The sequence below is a fragment of the Heteronotia binoei genome, chromosome 13 (genome assembly GCF_032191835.1).
Source record: "Heteronotia binoei isolate CCM8104 ecotype False Entrance Well chromosome 13, APGP_CSIRO_Hbin_v1, whole genome shotgun sequence".
Classification (NCBI taxonomy): domain Eukaryota; kingdom Metazoa; phylum Chordata; class Lepidosauria; order Squamata; family Gekkonidae; genus Heteronotia; species Heteronotia binoei.
In genome coordinates this window covers 37,274,267-37,299,540 of record NC_083235.1, presented here as the reverse complement: position 1 = coordinate 37,299,540, position 25,274 = coordinate 37,274,267, and the positions used below count along the sequence as shown (strand labels likewise).

Here is a 25,274-nt window from a genome sequence, read left to right as displayed (position 1 = left end):
TAGTAAATAACAGACCCAGGGATCCCCAGTTTGGACTGAAGTTATGGGTGTGGGTGTGTCACTCTCTTTCCAGCATCCTCTACACCAGGGGTGTCAAACATGCGACCTGTGGGCTGGATCAGGCCTCCAGAGGACTTCTATCAGGCCCATGAGCAACTCACTGTTGTCTGCTTCTTTCTCCCTCTCTTGCTTCCTTCTGCATCACAGCTTGCTTCTTTCTTCCTCTCTTGCTTGCTTCTGCATCACAGCCAGTCAAGCTACAGAGGAAAGCCTCTATTTTTTCCATTGGCTGACCAGCACATGAAGCAACTTTTGTGCAAAAGCTCACAATGCCCAGCCATTTCATGTTTTCCTATGGGTCTTAGGCTCAAAGCACTGACCATGAGATTTCTGTAATGAATGTCAATAAATCAAAAGTAGGTTTGCAACTTACAAGTATACACCTGAACAGCATATTCAATTTTGCTACAGCACAGACATTGCCTCCAGATTTTGATGCAATAATTCAAAGCAAGAGGTATCAGTTATCAGAGACTGTTAAATAAACAAAATATTGCAAGAGTGCTAATCTTTTAAGCATGTTTTAAGTTATAAAAAATCTTCAATTGTGTTAAGTCTGTGTCCTTTATAAAGTTTATATCACTGCTATATGGCATTACATTTTATGACACACATGGCCCAGCCTGACAAGGTCTCATTTATGTCACACCCAGCCTTCATAACAAATAAGTTTGATACCCCTGCTCTACACTTTTGTCCTACTCACTAAGCTCACCACACACAAAAATGCAGGAAACATAAGGCAGAGGGCCCCTGCCAGAAACCTTGGGCCCTGACACCTGCCACACCTCAGGGTATGCTGACACCGGTCCTAGTCAGGGTCTTAAAGGTACAGTAGCGAAGCCAGCTTAAATCAAAACAAGAACCCCCTAGGACAGAGGATGAAGGCAACCCATGGCATGCATACAGAGCAGCATTAAGCCAGGACATTTTGTCCAGCACACAGGGCCTATTCCCCATAGGGCCTATTCCCACAGAAGGCCTATTGCCCAAAGGATCACAGTTCAATATGCTCCCAGTGGATCTGGTCAAGCACAGTCCTTATCTCCCACCCACCCCATCCCATCTTGCTTGCTTCTTTGTTTGCTGGCACACCAACAGACTCACAGCCATTGCTGTCAGGGATCTAAACAGTCGCTTTAACTGCATCAAAGGTCAACATCCCTGTCACATACACTGCATCCCATGCTGATGTTCATCTGCTTCAACCCCAAGACTTCCCATCCAGAAGATGCCTTAATTAACTTAAGCTTCCTCCTTATACAAAGCCTGTAGTCTACTTTTTCTCTTTTGTCTGTTAATTACTCTTGTCTGATGTGGATGACAGGCAAACTTCGTCCTGCCACAAAGGAACTTCTACTCCTCCAGACTCCCACTAATCTATCAAGAGTTTAGCACCAGTTAATAGTAGGGTCAGAGCTATACATTCAGACATGGTGTCAGTGTGGTATAGTGGGCAGAATGTTGGACTAGGCTTAAGGATTCAAATCTGGAGCTCACTGATGACCGTGGGCCAGTCGTCCTCTCTGCCTAACCTACCTCACAAGTTTGTTTGTGAGGATAAAATGGCAGGAGAACCACAGATACACCTGAAGGAAGAAGGGCAAGACAAAAATGTAATAAATAAAATTGCCTGCTTGATCTTCTCCCTCTGGACAAGTCCAAGCCAGGGACATCCTCTCCATCTACCAGAACCTGATTGTTCAGGGATTCCACATTTGCCCAGGCCCCAATCTTTGAAAAACAGCCTGTATAATCTCAGAGGTATGTCTGTTTCTTGGGTCTTGTGATGCTGTCACCCTTTCAGATTTCAACAAAAATGGATAAGACCTGTCTATCAAATATACCAGCAAAGTATTTTGAAAAAAAGAGCCACCATTGTTGGATGACTCCTGTCTCCCAGGTCTTGCAAACGCCCACTGCCAATCCCTGACCTGCACAGAGTCACCATCACTACCTGGCCTCTTGCAGTACATGGCAGAGGAAGAACTGGACACCTCAATGCAAATCCATGCAGAGGAGGAATGCAGAGAGCAGCAAGGTACAGAACAGACACTGCTTCCATTTACCTGCTCCTCCTCTCTACTTGCAGCAGCTTATGTTGCTCAATTGTGGGCTGTTTTTTGCCTGCTTTTGGTCTCTCCCTCTAAGGAAAGAGGAGAAATGGAATGATGATGGGGATAGCGATGCGTGCACATGTGCACACATGCACACTTGGCAGAAAATTCCTCTATTTCTACTTTATAGATTGTTCATAAGGTTGACACCAAGGCTTTTTTTTGAACAGGAATGCACAGGAACACAATTCCATCTAGCTTGATGTCAGGGGGTGTGGCCTGATAAGCAAATAAGTTCCTGCTGTGCTTTTTCTTTTTCAAAAAACCTTGGTTGGCATCTCTGGGTTAAGAAATACCTAGAGATTTTGAGGGTGGAGCCTGGGAGTCAGCAAACCATTATAGGGTCTGCAGCGAGAGGAGAAAAGAGGAGGAAATTGGTATTCCCTCTTCTGAAGTTAAAGGACCCTTAAATCTTCAGAATGTGCAGCCAAACACAGGCTTCACAAAACAGAAGTTCAGTGGCACCCTAAAGACTCACAAAAGTTTGTTAGAGTGTATTACAACGTAAGTGGTCAGTTACAGGTCTGTTCTTCCAAAGGTGTACTAGGACAGCTTGAGGACATATTTCAGGCCAAACTTTCAGATATTGACTGACAATTTGGGTTTCACACCGGAGAGGAAAATGCAGCTCTCAGGGGTACAGGCTCAACAGGAGAAGACCAGATTCCCCAGCTGTGCTTAACTCACTGTGGAATTAGGCCAAGCCAGAATGATGTTTAATGTGTCATGATGCCTCCCCAGAGGTCTCCCGCCTGAGCAAAGGTGTGTCATTTTGCAAAAACAGCCCTTCTCTAACATGTGGCTTGCCCCAGATTACTTTCTCTTGCCTTCATTTTCTCCTTTCTGCTATTATAGGAGAACTGTTTATTTTTTTTTTAAAAGGACAATATTTTAAAAGTCGGGACTCCTCCTGCGATGTGAAGTCACAAAGGAGCAGGGAGGGTTTGTTCCTCCTGAGCTTGTGGAGAAGGCAAGACCTGAAACCTCTTGAGAGATGGCATGTGCATGCCAAGACAATGAGCCACAAGGGAGAGGACAGATAAAGCTGTAAAACTAGAAGTGACAAAGTGCAACTAAACAGTTTCCAGGAATACACTTGTGGAGTGGAATTGTGGAATAAGAACAGAAGATCATAAAATGCACCCTGCTGAATCAGACCACTGTAGGGTTGCCAAGTCCAATTCAAGAAATATCTGGGGACTTTGGGGTTGAAGCCAGGAGACTTTGGAGGGTGGAGCCAGGAGACATTGGAGGCGGAGCCAGGAACAAGGGCGTGACAAGCATAACTGAACTCCAAGGGAGTTCTGGCCATCACATTTAAAGGGACAGCACATTCCCCAGAACTCTCTGTGTTTTTAAAAAATAAACATTTGATTGAATAACATCCATTTACAAAAGACAAGAACAAAACCTACCAACCAAATTATCCTCAAACAGTGATTCTCTGCACACAAAATATAACTGCCAACATTAAACAATACCAGTTTATAAAAATAATACAATATTACCACCTTCATTCAAAACTTGAGTCTATTTCTAATCTTCTTGGTATATTTCCACTGTTTACTTCGAGCCATCATAAATTTGGTCTGCTCTTTGGGTTTAATTTTATCCCAGTATTCTATGAACAGTGACCATCTTTGTACAAATAAGGGCTGTTATCTTATATTTCCTTCCCTTTAAATACTGCAATTTTCTCCATCACCTTGGTTAACCAGCAGTTCCTCAGCCAGACTGTGATAGATGGTGTTGTCTTCTGTTTTCAATGGCCTGCAATTAACAACCTTGCCAACACCACCAAATTTCTTAAGACATGGCCGTATTTCTTATCTAATGAGTGCTCTGCATGGCCAAATAAGGTTAACAAAGACAAGCATTCCACTTTATTGGCTATGATTTAACTGAATACTTTACATTTCTCTCCCAGAATTGTTTTATAACAGGGCAAGTGACAGTCGTGACAGTTAAAGCGGCATAAATCCAAAGAGGAATATATTTCAAGGGGATTTGGGTGAGTTTTAGGTAGAGTTTCTGTCCTTGGCAAATCTTTTAGCTGAGGAATCGCAGTTCAAGTGTAATCAATTCCTACAAAATATCACCACCTAGAAGTGTTCAAGGAAAAAGGGGGGGAGCTTAGTGGCAGAGGAGAACACAGACATGGTGTGCACTTCAGAAACCTGATGGAATGGGAATAATCAGTGGGTACAGTGATTCCTGGATATAAATTATATCAGAAGGATAGGGAGGGAAGGCTTGGATGTCAGAGAGGGGATACAGTCCAGTAAAACTGAGAATCTAAGAGAAATTGATTCACTTACAGAAACGCTATGGGAGGAAATAGTGGGCCCAAAAAGAAAGCTTAACTTGGAGTTTATCACCTACCAGAAAAAAGGTTAGAAGATGAGTTTAAAACAGAAAATTAAGGAAAGTAACTAGATTAGCCATTGGAGAATTATTGTTAGAATATTACTGTTGTAATCCTCCCTGAGCCCGCTTGCAGGGAGGGCAGGATAAAAGTTGAAACAAACTAATCAGGGAGGATTGTGAAGAGGGATCTGTTGAGGCTGGACTAGTGGACATCAACATGGCAAATGAGGTTCAATGTGGTCAAGTGCAAAGTAATGCACATTGGAGCAAAATAAATAAATAAATCCTAACAATAAATATACATTGCTGAGGTCCAAACTGGTGGTAACTGACAAGGAGAAAGATCTCAGAGACAAAGTAGATAACTCACTGAAGATATTAACCAAGTGTGTGACTGCAAAGAAAAAAGGCAAGTGTTATGCTGGGGACTGAAAACTGTTTTCCCAGTCAGTTTCATAACGCCCCTGTATAAATCTATGGTGCAGCAGCCTCATTTGGAATACTGTGTACAGTTCTAGTCACTGCACCTCAAAACGGGCATTGGAAAAGGTGCACAAAAGGGCAACTAAAATGATTTAGGGGATGGAACACCTTTCCTATGAAGAAAGGTTAAAGAGGTTTGATCTCTCTAGCTTGAAGAATAGTAATCTTGCAGCCTGCAGCGTAGCTGCTAGGCTGCTTAGAGCTGTTTGCCCTCCAGGGCGGGAGAGTTGGTCCGCGCGCTGTTTGGGCGCGCTTTGCTGGGGGCGGGGTTTAGCCGTCTCAACGGCTAGCTCCCCGTCCCTCTCTCAGTCCCTCGACGATCGGATCGGGAGCGCAGCGTTCGGGAGGCTCTTGGGGAGCCTTTTTCCGGGGCTGGTGTCAGCGGCGGTTTTGAGGCGTCGGAGTGGGCGAGGGGTGCTCTTAGTCGTGCGCCTTGTGAGCGGCGGAGGCTTCGGTGTGCGGCTGATTAGTGCTCCTCGTGAGCAGCGGCGGCGTCGGTGTGCGGCAGATCGGCTTCTCGGAGCAGCGGACTGACGGCGACAGGCTGAGTGGCTCTTGGGGCTGGGTGGTTCATGTAGTTAGTGTAGCCTAGCCTGGTGGAGTTGGGGTGGTTAGCCTAGCCTGGTGGTGTTGGGTGCTTAGTTTAGCCTGGTGGAGTGTTTGCCGGGGTTCCTTTTCCTGTATTGGGTGTCAGTGATTATATGAGCGTTAAAGCTGCAGTACTGCAGCTTGGGTTACAAAAATCCTGAATTGAATCCTGGTGGAGGTGTGGGCCAGGTGGAGGACTTTAGGTGGCATAGGTTACACAAAATCCTGAATTGAATCCTGGTGGAGGTGTGGGCCAGGCGGAGGACTTTAGGTGGCATAGGGCTTCACGGGAGGTGGAGTTAGTCGAAAGCCCCGCATAACCTTTGGTTATAGTGGAGCAGCAGTAGGCTGTGGTAGCAGGGGCTGTTGCTGGGCAGTTTGGGCGGCCATTTTGTGGTTTTCTCTGTAGTGGGGCTGAAGGACAGTTGGGAGCCATTTTGAGGTGTTGGTAGCTGTGACTGTTGCTAGGCAGTTTGGGCGGCCATTTTAGGTTCTTGGAGAAAGGGGTGGAAAGACAGTCGGGCGGCTATTTGAGTTTCCCCCTTTTATACGGCAAGTGGGCAAGATGTCTGGGGGTAAAGGCTCAGGCAAGTCTAAGGGCAAGAAGCCTGCACCCAGACCATCTAAAGCTCCTGTCAGGAGGCCACCACCTCCGTCATCCTCTTCGGACGAGGAGGGTGAAGGGATGGTGGATTATAGTATTTTAAGTAGGCTGCAGGCCTTAGAGCAGGCGGCGGGTGTTCCTTCTTTGAGTAAAGGGGGCGAGGTTAGGCAATCCAAAAAGGCAAGGCAGGCTAACATTCTCACCAGGTTGTCCATTCTTGAGGGCAGGTCTGGGGGAGTCGTGCCTGGCAAGGATGCTGGTTCCAGTGGCCCTGATGCAGGTGCGGTGGAGGAGGCGCGGACGTCGGGCATCGGTCTGCCTGCGGTGCCGGCTGGACTTGGAGGTAGGTCCAGTGATGGTTTGCAAGTTGGGTTTGGGCAGGTGTGGCCATGGGGAACATGGGGACCTGCTACAGTAGCCGGGCTTGGCACATCAGGGATAGGCTCAGGTGTGCCTACTCCTGCTGGGGCTGGGATGGTGCAGAATTGGGCTTGGCCAGGGGGGCAGGGCACACCTTGTGTTCATCCGGGTACAGGGCAGTTGAGCTGGTCTGGTCCCATTTTGGGCGCACCATCGCAGTATGGGATGGTGCCTTTTACAGACTTGCCTTTTGGGGAAGTTGCTTTGCCTCTTGGGGACCATTTGCTTCCTGCTACAAGGGAGAAGATTTTGAAGGGAGAGTATGTGGACATATTTTCCCTTCTTTATCGTGAAATGGAAAAGAAAGACAAGGAGGAATTAGATGAAAAAGAAAAGGAGAAGCTGCGGAAGAGAAAGGTTGACAGAACATGGGCTAATTGGTTGCCTGGGTTCTGCATTTATGCGGGGGTAATTGCCAGGGCGCAGCCGTGGCGGGCGGCATCATTGTTCCAATATTTGGACATTATTTATAAAGGCTATACTGCCTTTAGTGGATCAGCCTGGTTACAGTACGACCAGGAATTTAGAATGAGGGCCGCCCTATATCCGTCCATCCAGTGGGATCGGATTCACCAGCAGCTTTGGCTGCAGGTTATGTCTCCGGCTAGGCCCAACCTGGGTGACCGATCGGATAGTGGTCACTTGGTGAGCAGGGCGTCCTCATCCGCTTCGTCTAGCTCTCCCCGCAGTACAGCGGGGCAGGCGGTTCAACCCCGCTTGCTCTGCTGGGACTTTGGATCCCTGGGGGTGTGTAACAGAAAGGCGTGCCAGTTCAAGCACGCCTGCCCCTTGTGTGGTGGACCCCACGCCTTTGACAGCTGCCCCAGAGCTCGGGGGCGCAGGAATCCAAAGAAGCCGGGCGGAGGAGCTTTTCCAGCTAAGAAAGGGCCCCAGCCCGATAAGGGTGGGACCGCTTGAGCGATGGCTAGCTAAGTATCCTAGGAGGGCGGACGCTTTGTACCTGTTGGAGGGTTTTAGGTTTGGGTTTAGGATCCCTTTTCAGGGGCCCCGAGTTGCGTTTATGTCTAGAAATCTTAAGTCTGTTAAAGGTTTGGAACAGGTTGTTAGAGACAAGATCGCTAAGGAGTTGGCAGAGGGAAGGATCCTTGGTCCTTTTTCACAGCCTCCAGTGCCTACTCTGAGGGTCTCGCCGTTAGGTGTGGTGCCCAAAAAGACGCCTGGTGAATTTCGTTTGATTCACCATTTGTCTTTTCCTAGGGGGCAGTCAGTGAATGATGGGATCCCTGAGCATTTATGCTCTGTCAGGTATACCAGCTTCGACCAGGCTATCGCCGTGGTGAGGCATTGCGGGTTGGGGGCTGAGTTGGCGAAATGCGATATTAAGTCTGCGTTCCGCCTCTTGCCCGTCCACCCCGGTGACTTTGATCTCTTAGGATTTTCTTTTGAGGGCCAATTTTACATGGACAGAGCATTGCCGATGGGCTGCTCTGTGTCATGTTCCGCTTTCGAGCGTTTTAGCACGTTTTTAGAATGGGCTGTGCGAGTGAAAGTGGGGTTGCAGGATGTTGTTCACTATTTGGACGACTACCTGTTTGTGGGGCCCGTAGGGACAGGGCAGTGTGGCCAGCTGCTGGCCGGTTTTGCCGAGCTCACTACTGAACTTGGGGTACCCTTAGCACCGGAAAAAACGGAAGGCCCAACCCAGAGGTTGACCTTCCTGGGGATCGAGATTGACACGATTGATCAGTTGTCTAGGGTGCCTTTGCAGAAATTGAGTGAGTTGAGGGACAGGATTAATGCATTTCTTCATAGAAGGAAGGTCACTCTGCTGGAATTGCAGCAGTTGGTGGGGCACCTCAACTTTGCTTGCAAAGTGGTTGCTCCTGGAAGGGCTTTTCTTAGGAGACTGTGTGATGCTATGGCAGGGTTACGCTTGCCCCAGCATAGAACTAGGGTTACCTGCAGCATGATGGATGATCTGAGGGTTTGGCAGGAATTTTTGGAGTCATTTAACGGGGTCTCCTTTTGGAGGAACGACTTGATGCTTGAGGCTGAACTACAGGTCATGTCTGATGCTGCAGGATCTTTAGGCTTTGGTGTTTACTTTCGCGGACATTGGTGCGCGGATGTTTGGCCTGATTCCTGGACGCAGGTAGGGGTTAACCGAGATCTTACGTTTCTCGAGTTTTTTCCTATTTTAGTTGCGGTTTGGCTGTGGGGGAAGGATATGGCCAATCACACTGTCCATTTTTGGTGTGATAACATGGCAGTTGTCCACGTCATTAATTCCCTTTCATCCAAATCGCAGAGGGTAATGAGGTTGGTGAGGGCCTTCACTCTGCGCTGCTTGCGGCTTAACATACTGTTTTTAGCCAGGCATGTTCCGGGGGTGAGCAACGGGGTGGCTGATGCTCTATCTCGTAAACAGATGGAGAGGTTTCGTCAGCTGGCCCCGGAGGCAGACGGAGAGCCGATGCCAATGCCCCAGGAGCTATGGCAGATTGGAGAGCCGAAGCCTGCAGAGCGATAGGCCTAGCCATTGCGCCCAGTACTCGGAAGTCTTACGAGCGGGCCGTGCGGCAGTTTGAAGACTTTCGGGCTGAGGTAGGGTATCGCAGGGTTTGGCCCCTCCCGGTGGAGGAATTGCTCCACTACTGTGTGTCTCTGCGAGGTAAGGGGTTGGCCGTGCGATCTATTAGGGGGTGCCTGTCTGCATTGGCTTTTGCAAGTAAGGCACTCGGTTATAAGGAAGATACAGCAGATTTTCGTATTCGAAAGATGCTGGAGGGGTGGGCTAGAGAAGCCGGACCCAGGGCTGATACGCGGAATCCGGTGTCTCCATCGATTCTGCAGGGGTTGAAGAGGGTATGGGGCTTGGTGTGTGCCTCGCCTTTTGAGGCATGTTTATTTCATGCCGCGTCCTTGTTGGCCTTTTTTGGGGCGCTTAGAGTGAGTGAGCTGGTTGCTCAGTCTAGAAACGATGTTTCTGGTAGGGCCTTGCAGCTGAGGGACCTGAGGTTGTTGGGGCCTAAAGTGGTTGTTACTGTCCGTCGCTCGAAGACGGATCAGTTGCAGCGGGGTACTGTGCTCGAGCTGGGTAGTTGTTCGGAGCTCGAGTTGTGTCCAGTTAATGCGTTGGCTGCTTATCTGGCAGCGCGCGGGCCCAAGGACGGATTTTTGTTTATACACAAGGATGGTAAGCCATTAACGAAGCACCAGTTCTGGGCGGTTACGTCTAGGGCGCTGGGTGAATTAGGGCTATCGGGGGTGCGTTTTGGTACACACTCCTTTAGAATTGGGGCGGCCTCAACAGCGGCTGCTATGGGGTTGCCTTCCACCTCTATTCAGAGGCTGGGGCGTTGGCGTTCTTCAGCCTATAAGGCTTACCTCCGCCCCTTTTACGGGCAATGAGTGCATTGCATTGGATGGTGTGCATGAGTTGGTTCCGTTTGTGTTAACGGTTTTTTCTCTTTTTAGATGCTGCTGTTCCTGGCCAGAAGAGCCGGTGCCGAGTTCTCATCTGCGGCCATAGCTACGTGTTTTGGGCTGGTCTTCAAGCACGGAGAACTGCGGTCGGCTCTCAGCTGGGACTCAGCCAGCATGCGGTTATCGAGTGGCTGGGGCGCCGGGGCCTCCAGTGGCCAGGCTTGCTGCCGTTGTTATTTAAAGGCAGAGCGGGTCCTCCTCCACAGGTCTTAATGGTTCACCTGGGAGGTAATGATCTGGGGTTATTGAAGGGTAAGGCCTTGGTGTGGCAAGCCCGGGATGACTTCCAGCGCATCAGGGAGCGATGGCCGGAGACCACGATAGTTTGGTCAGCCATGCTGCCCCGCCAGGTGTGGCGTCATGCTGTGGACCCTGCAGCCTTAGAAAGAGCTAGGTACAAAGCCAATAAAGAAATTAAAAAGTTACTTGAAAAGGGTTTGGGCCACTATTTACCCCATCCGGATATTTCAGCGAGATGTCCTGACCTCTACAGAGGGGATGGGGTGCATCTCTCTGAAAAGGGTAACGTACTTTTTCTGAGAGATTTGCAGCAAGGGTTGCGGGTGGCTTTGGGCCTCCCGGTGGGTACTAAGCCCTAAGTAGAGACTTGGCCTTATTAGTGGCAGGTTTTAGGGGTTTAGGACACTATGCGGCTAGGGGAGGACTGTGAAGCATCCCCCACTTTGGGGGAAATTTTGGGGTCTGGCATGATCGGCCTTGGGGTTTGGAGACCCGGGTTGGAGAATGCAGACTGTCCAGGAGGCTCGGCTAGAGGGTGCCTTTCCGCCGAGACGTGCGTCTGGGTTTGGGCCCTCTGGTGCGGGCCTCCCTGCTGGGCCTGCCTGGAGGGAGCTGAGTAGCTCAGCTCCGGAAGGGGGGCTGGGTCCTCGCCCGTTAATGGCAGGGGAGCGGTCGCGGTGACCCCTAGCCCTGGCCAGGCCGCTGGTGGGGGTTCCCTTGCTGCTCATGTTGTAAGTTAATAAAGTGGCCCAATTTCAATCCAATGCATTGTGTCCGACTCGTTATTCCGACCTTGGTGGGCAATAGTAATCTTGCAGCCTGCAGCGTAGCTGCTAGGCTGCTTAGAGCTGTTTGCCCTCCAGGGCGGGAGAGTTGGTCCGCGCGCTGTTTGGGCGCGCTTTGCTGGGGGCGGGGTTTAGCCGTCTCAACGGCTAGCTCCCCGTCCCTCTCTCAGTCCCTCGACGATCGGCCCTCCCACCCGCCCTGTCTGCTATGTGGGCATTGCTGGTTGCCTCATTCGGGGAGCCGGGTAGGAATTTTTTACGCCCCAGCTGATTGGCTGGTGCTGGGGTGTGTTTTTCGCCTACCCTGCATAGCAGTGCAGTGGATTGTGGAATTGGCTCTGGGAAGGTGCCTTTAAATAGGCGGTCACTTTAGTTGGCAGGTTTTAGGGGTTTAGGACACTATGCGGCTAGGGGAGGACTGTGAAGCATCCCCCACTTTGGGGGAAATTTTGGGGTCTGGCATGATCGGCCTTGGGGTTTGGAGACCCGGGTTGGAGAATGCAGACTGTCCAGGAGGCTCGGCTAGAGGGTGCCTTTCCGCCGAGACGTGCGTCTGGGTTTGGGCCCTCTGGTGCGGGCCTCCCTGCTGGGCCTGCCTGGAGGGAGCTGAGTAGCTCAGCTCCGGAAGGGGGGCTGGGTCCTCGCCCGTTAATGGCAGGGGAGCGGTCGCGGTGACCCCTAGCCCTGGCCAGGCCGCTGGTGGGGGTTCCCTTGCTGCTCATGTTGTAAGTTAATAAAGTGGCCCAATTTCAATCCAATGCATTGTGTCCGACTCGTTATTCCGACCTTGGTGGGCAAACAACAACTGAGGGTGATATGACAGAGGTTTACAACATTATGCATAGGATTGAGAATTTAGAGAAAGAAATACTTTTCTCTCTTTCTCACAATACAAGAACTGGTGGGCGCTCAATTAAATTAATGAGCAGTAGATTTAGAACAGATAAAAATTAGTACTTCACTCAAAGAGTAATTAACCGGTGGAACTCACTGCCACAGGAAGTGGTGGCAGTTACAAACATAGACAGTGTCAAGAGGTGATTGGATAAACATATGAAGCAGAAGTCCATCAGTGGCTATTAGCTCCAATGTATAGATGGAACATTATGTCTGAACAATTATGCTCTGTATTCTTGGTGCTTGTGGAGCCACAGTGGGAGGTAGGGTTGCCAGGTCCAGTTCAAGAAATACCTGGGGACTTTGGGGGTGGAGCCAGAAGCAAGGTTGTGACAAGCATAATTGAATTCCAAAGGGAGTTCTGGCCATCATATTTAAAGGGGACACACCCCTTTTAAATGCCTTCCCTCCATTAGAAATAATGAAGGATGGGGCACCCCCCAGTCCAATCCTCTTGAAACTTGGAGGGTGTTTTGAGGAGAGGCACTGGATGCTATGCTGAAAAGTTGGTGCCTCTACCTCAAAAAACAGCCCCCCGAGCCCCAGATACCCACAGATAAATTCTCCATTATGCCCTATGTGGGAACCAGTCTCCATAGGGAATAATTGAATGCCCAGCAGATATTTCCCTCCCCGCCCCCCACTTTCTGATGATCCTGAAGTGGGGGAGAGGGCCTCCAAACCGGGGGATCCCCTATCCCCACCTGGGGATTGGCAACCCTAGTGGGAGGACTTCTGGCACCACTGGTATACCACCTAATAGCACCCGGGGTTTGGTCACAGTATGTTGGATTGGATGGACCACTGGACTGATCCAGTGTGGTTTCTCTTATGTTCTTATTAAACTCCTCTTTCCCAGTAGAGCAGACACTGCCATAGGTATCCAATACACAAAACTGGTCTTAGAATCTTGATATTCTCCAACTGAGAAGCACAAAACACAGACCAGCAGGAAATCACATCCCTTTCCCAAATTCATCATGGCAGCAAATAATTCTCTGTAGTACAATTTGAGGCACATGCCTGTCAATGGCAGAAGCTCTGGGTTTACATAATAAGGTTGTGAATGAAACATAAAACCACATGTGACTTCAGAGGCAGCACTGCTGAATGGGCTTATCCAACATCCTGTCAGTACCAATGGACAACACATCAAAAGCCACAAAACTATTCACAGAATTCAGGATTAGCACGACATAAATTCATTGACAGAAAGGGGGCCTTTTCAGAATGGAGTCCATGTTTTGATTTGGTTAGGGACACATCTATAGTCTTTGAACCAATCTGATTAAAAAATTCTAGCAACACAGTGCTTGCCCGCATAACCACTTGTGGACCTTGCTCAATCATTCTAGAATCCTGCCATGCTTGTTGTTTATAGTCCATACACCAAGAAACTCACATTAATACACATCATTCCATCTTCCCAGACATTTTCCATTGTTTTCTGTCTCTTCTCCTACACATCTCCTGATGGGAGGAGGAGAATGAATGATGAAGTGCTCTGGTATGTGCATTTGGCTTCTGAAACTTGCCACTGTTGCCATCATATATAACATAGCACCTGCTCAGTTATCACAAAGTAGGGAAGCAGAAGGCATGCTTCCAGCTTGGAAGGAACTATTATTACCCTGGCTGCCAGGCAGGAAATGTGATCCTTAATACCAAAGATCTCTTTAAGCAGGGCAGGAGAAAGTGTGGATGGAGGCAAGGGAGGCTAAGATTCATGCAGGATTGCAGGGATTTTTGTGGTCACATCAGTCCAACTTGACACAGTCATCATGTTTGCTGAAACTATGTAGGTGAACATGTAAATTGGGAAAAGAAGATAAATGCAGCAGCCCCGTGCTATGGAGTTACAACTAAATTTGGTTCTCCAGCTCATATTCACTGCATGCCCCCAAGTGTTTAAAGGTATGTAACACTATCTGATACTTCCTGCATTTGCAGCAAATTTGCATTACTCCTGAGTGGTTCTGGCAACCTCAATATCTGCACAGTAGGGAACCTACCTAAGAAAGCATCATTATGGATTGGCACTTGGTCCTTTTGGTCTAGCCCTGTGTTTTTTTCTTGTCAAGCTCCTATTTCCTGTCTTCTACATCCTCTCTGGGATGCAAGAATATTCTTCCCAGGCAATCTTTGTTAATATCTATTCATATTAGAAGTCCTTTCTCTATAGTTTTATTTTTGAAGAAGTCCCTTCTCAGCAATGGCCATCCCAAGGCCCACTGGCAGTGAATTCCACAAGTCAGTGATGCAATGTTATCACATTCTGTGCTTTCTAGATCAAACAAGGAGAACACGAGATCCAGAGAACCCCTAAAAATACAGGCCAAAACAATACACAAATAAAGCTCGGTAACCAAACTGCAACACAGGACTTAGTCCAGGCAATCTGAAAAGGGACTAGCCAAACTGTGTCCCAAAACTAGCAAAACAGACGACTGTCTATTTCACATGTATCTTCCCCTTTCTCCACAAATCTCAGGGTAGCCTGTATTGAACTAATCCAGTTTTATCCTGACAACAGCCCTACAAGAGGGCAAGAGACTTGCCCAAGGCTACATGGCAGGCTTCTTTGCCAGACTGGGAACCCTACACATGGCACCACTCTGCTACTAACTACAGTCTGCTGTATTGATGCTGGCCTCTGGAATTCGTCTCCCAAAGATCCCTGGAAGGCAAGTGTGGTGTAAGGATTCAAGCAGTGATCTTTAAACTATAGCTATACATGGCTTTCTGCTATGATCTAAACATTTTTGTGGGCCTTCAAACCCCTCCTGTTCTCTCTCATTAATGCCCATCATGCTCTGGGCAGCTTCCCAGCAAGCCACACATGCACCATGGACACTTCTCACATCCTCAGAATTATACAATAAGAACCAGTTTAGCTACCCTTTAAAGGCAAGTTTAAATGAAACATGTTGCATTACCTGCAAGGTCAAGTCTCAAAGAGTACCTAAATCTGTAAGGCCACAACGCTGTAAGGTCCTACAAATAATACAATTAAGTGCTGTCGTTATAACCAATTTATGGCAACCCCTAATGGCTAACTGGTTTGCCACTGCCTTCCTCTGTATAGCAATCCGGGTCTTCCGTAGTGGTTTCCCATCCAAACACTAACCATGGCCAACCCAGTTTAGCTTCTGAGATCTTAGTCTGAGTTCTTTGGGATACTCAAAAGTATCTAGCCCAAGCTCTAATCTCACTACTTGATGAGAAGAGAATTCTTTGATGGTTAATAAATAAATAAATACATTTTTAATTTATACCCCACCCTCCCCGCCGAAGCAGGCTGAGGGCGGCTTACAAGACATAGTACTTCATACTATGATACAACAATAAAATTCAAAGCGGTAACAGTTAAAATACAATTACATATAAAACAGCATTTAAATTAATAATTTTAAAACCACAATATAACATAATATGGTGCTTCAGTCTTGATGTGCGTATAAACATAGTTTTTATATTGATGTAATGGTTCCACCTTAAAAAGCCAGCTGGAAGAGGATGGTTTTGCAAGCCCTACGGAACTGATTAAGGTTCCACAGGGCCCGCACCTCCTCTGGCAGCTGGTTCCACCATTGGGGTGCTATTATCGAGAAGGCCCGCTCCCTTGTCGCTTTTAATTTGGCCTCCTTTGGCCCAGGGATTTTCAGCAGATGTTGTGAACTAGATTCCAGTACTCTCTGGGGAACATATGGGGAGAGATGGTCCCTAAGGTAGGCAGGTCCTTGGCCATATAGGGCTTTAAAGGTAATAACCAGCACCTTGTAACGAACTCGGTACACAATTGGCATCCAATGCAGTTCCCGCAGCCTAGGCTGTTCCCACCTAGGAAGTCCCATTAACAGCCTGGCTGCTGCGTTCTGCACTAGCTGCAGTTTCCGAGTTCGGCACAGGGGCAGCCCCATGTAGAGGGCATTACGGTAGTCTAACCTCAAGGTGACCGTTGCATGGATCACTGTTGCCAGGTTGCCACGCTCCAGGAAGGGAGCCAACTGCCTTGCCTGCCTAAGATGAAAAAAGGCGGATTTAGCAGTGGCTGCTATCTGGGCTTCTATTGTCAGGGAAGACTCCAGTAGCACCCCCAAGCTCTTGACCCTGCGCACTGCTTCCAGTGACGCACCATCAAAGGCCAGTAGGGGGATTTCCCTTCCCAGACAGCCGCGACCCAGGCAAAGGACCACTGGATTTAACTTCAGCCTACTCAGCCTAAGCCAACCTGCCACAGCTTGCAACGCCAGGTCCAGATTTGCAGGGACATCGTCAGTCCGGCCGTCCATCAATAGATAGAGCTGGGTGTCATCAGCATACTGGTGACAACCCAGCCCATATCTCCGGGCAATCTGGGCAAGGGGGCGCATCATGTAGATGTTAAATAACTTCTAGAGAATGCTGGCCTCTGGAATTCATCTCCCAGAAATGAATTCTTTGATGATTAAGAACTTCTAGCAGAGGCTGCCTGGTAGGAAGGGTCTTGGAAAAACTTGCCAAAGCTGCTCACAGAAATAGAAAAATGCCAGTGTCATACACACAGAGATCCATTCAATTGAAAACCTCCACTGTTTATTATGGACACAAAATGGCAGTTCTCTGTCAGTATGGAGCTGTCCTTTGCACTGGAATATTAGAGAACACTAGCTCAATGTTATACCTGAAGTAACTATGCCAAAGATAATAGCACTGTATCTCCTTCATGCCCCTCATCTGCTAGCTCATAGTGACTGGATCCTGACAGCCAATTAGCATGTTTTGAGACTAGTGCTGTGAAGCCAAGTGACTGTCAGGGGTAGAAGCTCTACAAACCCCTGCCTTTTGAATGATGGGGAACTTAATTCCTTTTCTAGAACACTAAGGAGGTAACATTTGTGTGTTAGCCAGATGGATGAGAGCTGAACCTTCTGCTCTTGCAAATGACTCATGGATCCCCTCAAGTATCCCTAAGGATTCCCAGGCTCACCAGCCCAAGTGTGAAAAATGCTAGATCAACACTGTTGGACTAGGACTGGTTCCCCTCGGTTCACTTTCAGCTATTTTTTTCAGCCTAACCTACCTCACAGGATTGTTATGAGGGTAAAGGGGGACAGTTAGGTATGTGCTGCCCTGAGTTAATTGGAGAAGGGGGCAAGACCAAAAATATAATAACACTACCAAGCAAGCCCAATCTGGTCAGATGTCAAAAGCTAAGCAGGGCTGACCCCGGCAAGTACTTGGATGGGGAACCTCCAAAGAATACCAAAGATGGGAGGCAGAGGCAGGCTATCAAGCCACTTCTCTGAACATCCTCCATGCCCCGGTAGGAGTCGCCAGAGGTTGCCTTGACTTCCAGGCACAGGCACACACACACACACACACACACAAAAAATAACAATTCTGTGTGTGCATTACCTAAAAGCACCAATCACTGACTGGAAGAGAAATCAGAGGTTCCAGGTCAGGGCCCCTGGTTTCTAGGCATTTGTCTTTGTAGATAAATTCATAAGGGTCTGCTAGCCTCCAGGGCCAGTTGCACCTACTCTAAATAAATATCCCAAGGGACCCATTCTTTCCTTCAGTTTTGACACATGATCTTGTGGCAGGCATTTGGAATAACTCAGAAGCCTGCATTGAGCATTCCACAGGCAAGCCAATTCAACACAATGCCATCTCCTCACCTGCACTGTGTTCCTGCTGCTGCTAAAGAGATTCGTCGCCGCACTTGAGCTATAAGGATGCTCTGAAGACTTGATTATTTCAACAGTTTTTGGTGGTATTGAATGGCAGCTACACCAGGGGGTAATTTGAAGAGGAGATTGCCTATTAGTTGATCGGGTACATATTTCACGCTTTTTCAAGAATGGAGAGAGCAAAAGAGCACAGGAGACCAAATATAGCCCTTTCAGCCATTCATTTCAGGCTAGGCCTTGCAAGTTCTACAATTTTACAAATCACAGAAGTGTTCTAGGCATTTGCAGGCTGTCCCAGAAATTGTTCAGTGGCAAGAAGAGTGGATCTCTTGCACAGATTTCAAGTACTCTCTGGAATGGCAACCTAGTTCTTTCATGCCCAACGAACTTGGCACACCTGATTTCCATCTTGAAAAACAAATCTACACTACACTAAGGCAGAATTTGCAACCAGAGTTATGAAAATTAGTATTTTACACTGAGTAATACATTTCAGCCATTCAGTATGCAGCTTCTGTCTTCTCCCCCCCCCCCCCCCACTATATACTTTGGTATTTATAACATCACAGTGATGTCAAAAGGAATTTTTAAATCAGATGAGCCAATTCAAAATCTGTTCTACGTATTATTCTTTTCATGAGCTCTCAAGGGTCTTGATGTAGGGGTGACTCTGTGTGAGCTACACAAGAGTCAGTGAGGTGCAGTGGTTAGAATATTAGGCTAGGATCTAGGATCTAGGTTCAAGTCCCCATTCTTCCATGGAAACTTGCTGGGTAACTTTCAGCCTAACCCACTTTATAGAGCTGTTCTGATGATAAAATGCAGGAGAGAACAATAATGTAAGCCACTTTGGGTCCTCACTGGAAAAAAAAGGTGAGGTATCAATAGGGTTGGCAAGTCTGGGTTGGGGAATTCCTGGAGATTTGGAGGTAGAGCTTGGGGAGATTAGGGAAGGGAGGGGCCACAGCTAAACTTGCCAATCCCCAGGTGGGCAAAACTATAGGATCTTAGTGTACAGCTTTGTAAATAAAAAAACTGCTAAGAGACACATAAATTTTAAACAACAAGACAGTGTAATGTAAAGGTCAGTGGTGTTCTGACAAAACTTGCACATAGAACTTCAAATAGAAAAGAGCATGTAGCAAAAAAACATTAACACAAGACAGTTTAAAAGCAGTCTTTCCAATCATAAAGGAGTGACAATATTCCAGTATTTAGTTCATGGAACTAAAAGAAGCCCTTCCAAAGATGTCTGTTCTAGATATCAAGACGTTTCATCCGTCTTTCTTCAGTTTGGAGGCTTATTTATCACTGGAACCCAATCTTTATAATACATTCACAGGAGACCAACAAGGTTCAGAACATTTCTGTAAGGGAACCTGGAAATCTTACAAATATGTTCTGAACCTTGTTGGTCTCCTGTGAATGTATTGTAAAGATTGGGTTCCAGTGATAAATAAGCCTCCAAACTGAAGAAAGATGGATGCAACGTCTTGATATCTAGAACAGACATCTTTGGAAGGGCTTCTTTTAGTTCCATGAACTAAATACTGGAATATTGTCACTCCTTTAGGATTGAAAAGACTGCTTTTGAACTGTCTTCTGTTAATGTTTTTTTGCTACATGCTCTTTTCTATTTGAAATCCCCAGATGGGAGCAGGGGATCCCCTGGTTTGGAGGCCTTCCCCCTGCTTCAGGATTATCAGAAAGCGGCAGGGTGGGGGGGGGGAATGTCTGCTGGGCACTCCATTATTCCCTATGGAGACCAATTCCATAGGGTATAATAGAGAATTCATCTGTGAATATATGGGTCTCTGGGGGGCTGTTTTTTGAGATAGAGGCACCAAATTTTCAGCATAGCATCTGATGCCTCTCCTCAAAATACCCTCCAGGTTTCAAAGAGATTGGACCGTTCCAGTTCTATGAACCCCAAAAGAAGGTGCCCCTATCGTTCATTATTTCCAAATGGAGGGAAGGCTTAAAGGCATGCAGTCTCTTTAAATGTGATGGCCAGAACTCCCTTTGGAGTTCAGTTGTGCTTGTCACACCCTTGCTCCCAGCTCCATCCCCAAGGTCTCCTGGCTCCACCCCCAAAGTCCCCAGTTATTTCTTGAGTTGGACCTCACAACCCTAAGCTAAGCAGGGTATAAGGCTATAGAGTCCACCCTTCAAAGCACTTGTTTTCTCCAAGGGAACTGATCTCTGAAGTCTGGAAATCAGTTGTAATTCCAGGAGATTTCCAGGTCCCACCTGAAGGTCTGCAACAATTGGTATAAATTAATTACTAAGTAAATAAATAAAATAACCATGATGTGAGAAACTAGACTGTCTCAGTTTCTTCTCTGCATGCAAAAATATAGCACATTGGGATCTAATTCACATTATTCTTTGCAGTTAATTTTCCACTCGTAGGGATGAGTGTGCAAATACAGAATCCTCCACCTGTAAACTAAACTGTACAATCCATTCTGTCTCCTCAGGAGTCTCCCATGTCATTCCAGTCTCATTGAGCTACATATGCTTTGGCCTCTCGCCCCCCCCCCCCTCCCAGGCCTATTGAAAGTGTAGGAGACATGTCTATTACAATCAACTCCTCTGGGGTGGCGGCTTCTCGGAGAGGGGCCGGCCTTGCAATCAGCAGGCATGTCTGCCTGGAGAAAAGGAGGGGGGAATCCACTAAATTCTCTTGTCCCCAACTCACGGGCATAATTCTCCTGGGATGTTCTTTTCTCCTAGGCCTTCCTTCTTCCTTCCTTATGGCAACCCTCTCAAAAATGACCAAAATCCTATGCTAAGAAAAGAGGAATTTGGGTAACCTCTATCAAAAACTCTCATTTAACAAAACTGCACATATTTGACAGTTTACTTATAGCGTTTCTTCTGGTTAGGAGAAAAGTAAGAGAGCAAAGCTCCACTCTGCTATGTAAACTCACTTTGGCCCACTCACTCTTTCACAGTCCAGCCTATCACGGAAGGTTGTTTTTGCGAGGATAAAATGGAGGAGAGGAGAACAATATAAGCTGCACTGCGGGAGGGGGGGGGGAGGAATGAAGTTGCACTGGGGGTACCACGGAATGAGGTACAAATATCTAAATAAATAAATGAAGCCTCACCTAATGGAAAGCCAGTTGGCTTCTGTTCTGAGATTTCACTAGGCTGTTCTGCGATTTCAAACCTTGTTTTTTTAGTTATCAAGTTACCAGAAAGCAAAAAAAGGAAGACTCACAGAATGAATAGTTCTGTATCTACTACTGTTCTTTCCCCCCTAAACTTTCAACAATTGCTGTTTTGCAACAATGTATAGCACTGTGAATCATCAGACAGACTGCTTTCCATTTCAGCCAATTTGCTACAATTAGTAGAAGGACTCAGGAATATAACATCCCCCCACACACACACTAAATAAGTGTTTATCTCTTTACACATGGACATTTTTAATGGATCTTCCAGAGTAGCTTTTTAAAAAAAGTTTGTAGTTAAACACATAAGTATCTGTTGTGCTGTATTCACAGCACAAGAGATTCCATGGTGTGGCACATTGTCTGGTTTGTGTAGGATTGCACAGCATGTGCTATCCTTAAATGAAAAGGAAATCTCACCTTGCCTAACTGAAAAACTATAAATCCACTGCATATTGAAACCTGGACATAAGAACTATTGGATGTGGCAGTGAAGGAAAAGATAGCTTTTAGTAGATAGGATGCAGGCATTAGATATAACTGTATTTGGGCTGAATTTCTAGAACTTCATGAAAAGTGACAACTTATTTTATCTGCTTGGATAAGGTTCACCTCTCCCCTCCCCTCCCCCCCTTCCCCTGTCTCCAAATCAGTTTAGGGCTTGGGAGGAGGGTGGGTACTAGGGAAAGCATTGTTTGATAGTGAGGCTGCTTTCACACAGGTTGGATAATGCACTTTCAGTGCCCTTCAGAGATCTTTTGCAACCAAAAACTCACTTGCAAACTAAAGTGCTTTGAAAGTGCATTATCCAACCTGTGTGTAAAAGCAGCATAAGGGCTCTTTCACACACACTAAATAATGCACTTTCAAACCACTTTCAGTGCACTTTGCAACTGGATTTTACTGTGTGAAATGGCAAAATCCACTTGCAAACAGTTGCCGAGGTGGATTGAAACTGCATTATTTCACATGTATGAAAGTGCCCTAAATGTTGCATGTTATATATTTAAAAACAACAATTAACTTTGCATTTAAAAAAAAATGAAAAAGGAACACCCTGTAGAACAATTCTCTCATTAAGGGAAAAGTCTCTTTGTCACCAAGCTTTCAGCAAGATTGGGCTAGCAGGTCCAGTCCTGCTGTTCTAACTAACTTGTAGAAGCAGACTGCAAATCCCATAGCTATTCTTTTCAAGCCCTTTCCCCCCTCCTTTTCTCCAGGCAGACATGCCTGCTGATTGCAAGGCCGGCCCCTCTCCGAGAAGCCGCCACCCCAGAGGCCTATGGCTTTGCTGGATGTGAGCATCCCACAACCTGAGTGCCCTTCTCCCCACTGCTCTGTTGTACATCATTGGAAGCAAGGAGCAAGCTCTTGGAAATTATAAGGCAATTAAGATGCTGGGGGGTGGCAGGCAGAAGCCCCCGCATTCTCCTGGCTGTTTTAATTCCACTCCCCAGCTCCTCACTACCCTCTAATTACACCCGGGGTGACAGCAGCTTTCAGGCGCTGCGTGCATCCGTTAGATCTGCTTGAGCTGGTGCCGAAAACGCTGAGACCTGCTCTGTAATTTGCCTGCTGTTGTTACTCACTATTAGTAATGTGGGGAGAGCTAGGTATTTATAGAGCAGCCGATTCTCTGTGATCCTCATGGAGTCATTTGGCTCCGTTCAGAGAGGGGAAGCAAAAGGTTGAGTGAGTCTGCAATAGGCCTGCACAACTCTGTGATTCACCCGGCTGAATGCCACCTATTGTGGCCTCACCAGGTGCTCCCCAGTCTTCTTGCCTGCTGCCTGGGCCTCAGGCGGACAGCAACAGGCTGCTTACATGGCTGCATTCAGCTCAAGGAATCGCATGTCAAGCTTTCTTGTTGCAGATCAGAAAATGGATGTGCATTAGATTGTGAGCAGGGATCTGCAACCAGCCCCTTGCCTGCAGTCCTTTTCCTTTTCCACACCAATGCTTCTCAGGCACATTCTAATCTGTGGGACTGAAAGAGACTGCCAACTCAGGATTGGGAAATACCTAGAGATTTGGGGGGTGGAGCCTAGGGTGGGTGGAGTTGCAGAAAGGATATACTTTCATAAAGTCAGTGGGATATAATTTCATAATGTCCTGTCCACCCTCCAAACAACCATTTTGTCCAGGGTAACTGATCCCTGTAGTCTGAAAATCAACTGTCACTCTTGGAGATCTCCAGGCTCCATCTGGAGGTTGGCCACCCTGAGGACTAGAAAGGGGAAAATGGAGGGAAACCAGAAATCAATCCCTGTGAAACAGGCAGAACTCTACCAGAGACCACATAAGGCCCAACACAGAGAAAGAGGGTGGGTGTTCCCTCCCAAAAGCTAAGTAGCAATGCGGTTGCTCTGGGAGGGAGATGATTTCTCACCTCATTGTGCATGGGCAGTGAGTCTGGCCTACTTGGATCAGGTATTGAAATAGAGGAAACTGTGACTTTTATGGGATTTATAATTGTTGTTTTTATCATGTTTTTATTTATATTGTAAGCTGCCTTGAGTTTTGCAAAAGAGAAAGGTAACTATTAAATATTTTAAACAAAGACTAAGAGAGCAATCCTAAGCAGGTTTACTCTGAATTCTACTAAGGTCTGTTCAATGGGGCTTACTCCCAGGAAAGTACTCTTAGGATTGCACTGTAAGCAAAGTAGTCATGCCAGGGAGCTTCGTTGATTTCTGGCTGACTTCTTCAATTGTGACTTTTGCCCTTTATCAATTTTGCCTCATTTTTATAACTTCTCCTTTTTATGTACTTGCTCTACTGTTAATAAATTATTATTGTTTACTCTGTGTGGGTTCTTCATGCCTCATATGTAGCCCTACATCAGAGCATGCCCTAACTAAAGAGGGAGTTGTCTGGGGGTGGGAAGACCCGACTCTAAAAACACAGAATCATGGATTTGGAAGGGACCTCCTGGGTCATCTTAGTCCAACTCCCTGCACAATGCAGGAGATTCACAAATACCCCCACACAAATCCCCAATGACCCCTGTTCCATGGCCGGAATGTGGCAACCCCCCCCCCCCAAAACCCTACAGGATTCCTGGCCAAACTAGCCTGGAGACAATTGCTTCCTGACCCCAATTTGCTAAAAATCCATTACATAAGAACATAAGAGAAGCCATGTTAGATCAGGCCACTGGCCCATCCAGTCCAACATTCTGTGTCACACAGCGGCCAAATATATATATATATATATATATATATATATATATATATATATATATATATATATATATATATATATATATATATATATATATATATATATATATATATATATATATATATATATATATATATATATATATATATATATACATATACACACACACACACACACACACTGTGGCTAATAGCCACTCATGGACCACATGAATGTGTGGTTTGGCCCTGAGACAGATTGAGGGATTGGCAGGTTTGTTTTCTGGAAAAGGGAAAATTCTAAGTCCTTGTGAAAAGAAGGCTGATTCTGCAGTTGCCGTTTGCCTCCCTTTTGCTCTGAGGTTGTTCCATGCGAGTGTGATTTCCCGATTCTGCACTAGAGGATTTCTCCCGGATTCAATTCCCAATCTGTTCCGTGTGTTCTGATTCCGCATTACTGCTGCTCCCGGAGTTCCCCCCACAATCGGAGCAATTTTCCCCTCCCTCCTCACTCAAGCATACGTTTCCCCCTTTTTTTTAACACGCATGCCTGTTCACGTTACAACGCGATTGTCTTTGTTTGCATTACAACGTAATGCCAGAGACATAATACTGGCAAAGTCACATGTTTTCCTTTCGCCCTGCCATTGGCAGGTTATCTAAGCCCCGGGAAATCTGAGTTGGCGATCCACCATTTTTATCCACACACGCTGAATGTTAAGCACACAGTTTTCCATTAAAAGCTATAACAAATCACAAACAGATGCATGAAGGTGCTGGGGGGGCAGAAGATTTATGCCGAGGGGTTAAGGGAGAAAGTTTCCCCAACCTATCAAAAATAATTTCCGCATCCCATCAACAGAGCATTGGAAAGAGATAATTTACCCAACCTATAAACATAATCAAATTACTGTTCCCGTTTGAGGCCATGCCGGGGAGGGGGATCGATAAAGGGGGGAGCAATCGCGCATCTTTAAAGTAGTTTGCATAACATCACTATTTATTTCGTTGCGTTATAACGATCTTATTAAAAAAATTATAATAGTCAGGAGTGATTTTAATCGGAGGGGGGAAGAAAGTAATCACAATGCAATGACATATTATCAAAATCACGTGGAATACCATAAAGAGTGGGGGTGGTTGGAAGCAAGGGATGTATTCAGTAAAAGAAAATTGCGTTACATCGTTATATATTTTTTGTGTTGTAACGCAAAACGTGACTTGTTTAAAAAAATTACTTTATTTCAGGAA

At 46.7% G+C, this 25,274-nt stretch overlaps 2 protein-coding genes across 3 annotated transcripts in view; both read right to left on the bottom strand.

Moving 5' to 3' along the window:
* KCNH3 (potassium voltage-gated channel subfamily H member 3) overlaps positions 1 to 25,274 on the bottom strand; it is an 88,636-nt gene that overhangs the window by 37,326 nt on the left and 26,036 nt on the right. The window lies entirely within an intron of this gene.
* DNAJC22 (DnaJ heat shock protein family (Hsp40) member C22) overlaps positions 7,405 to 25,274 on the bottom strand; it is a 144,639-nt gene continuing 126,769 nt past the window's right edge. The window contains exon 4 of the mRNA XM_060252824.1: positions 7,405 to 7,415. The gene's annotated coding sequence lies outside the window, so the exon portion shown is untranslated. The remainder of the gene's footprint in view (positions 7,416 to 25,274) is intronic.